A 1,039-nucleotide genomic window follows, 5' to 3' on the forward strand; every position below is an offset into this window, starting at 1 on the left:
ATCCGTGTCGCTGCCATGAAGCTTCAAGCACAAAGTGCAGTAATGAGTCAAAAGCGGGACATATTCCTTCGGTGTACGTGCCTGAACCCGAGCTGGGCCCGAAACCAGACTCGACCGGGCTCATCGAAACGGGGCATTTTCTGGCCCGGCTCGGTATGCATACCGAACAGTGCTCGGGCTTTTAACCCGACCCGAGCTTATGTGGTGCTGTAATTAAGGCCCTATTTTACAAAAATAACCTGAATGGGTTAAAACCTTTTGCATTCCTACATGCCGTACATTTCAACTCTCACGGAGTTGCAGCCTAAGTTATATAAAGAGGAACTCATTTATGCCCCAGTTAATTAGTTTTTTATCATCCGAAACTGTCTCTGTAACTAAAAGTTGGAGGACACTGTCGTGACGCTGGGACTAAGTTGACCCGGCCTTCACTTGGTAGCGTGCAGAGACTCGGGGTTGATGGATTGAATCTTCGAAGTTGGTAAAATATATACAAGCAGGTTTAATGACACTTTGAGAAAACTTATTTACATGAAAAAGAAGGGTATATTAACAAAATGGCAAGCGCGAAGAGTTCATAGCGAGAAGCGTCTGGATGAGCCGTTTACCCAGGGCTCAGAGCGCTTTTTCGTGCTCTGCAGCGTCCTTAAAACCCCCTATGTCCAGCCCCTCTCTGAAGATGCTGACCAACCAGTTCCAGGGCACGCCCCTCAGATATCGGCATCCAATCGAACACATCACTGCACTGATGGTCTGATGCACTCACTGGTCCGGCATTGTTTCGTTGGGCGTGGTCACTTGTTGGCGGGAAGAGCTTGGGAACGGCGAGGAGGCACATTTCTATTCTTCAGCAAAGATTCGATATGCTGGTTCCGGTAAGTGGATTTCCTTCTCAGAAACCCAAGTGCACGTGCGCGCCGCATACTGCTCCCAGCATTGTCCCTTTCCAGCAATTGCAAATCTTTCCTGCATTCCCGGGAACTCCTCTAATGGCCGTAATCACCTTGCTCCTTTATTGTCCTGTACGTCAGCGGACGTG

Source organism: Amblyomma maculatum, chromosome 1 (assembly GCF_055883805.1).
Source record: "Amblyomma maculatum isolate TAMU_Amacu chromosome 1, ASM5588380v1, whole genome shotgun sequence".
Classification (NCBI taxonomy): Eukaryota; Metazoa; Arthropoda; class Arachnida; order Ixodida; family Ixodidae; genus Amblyomma; species Amblyomma maculatum.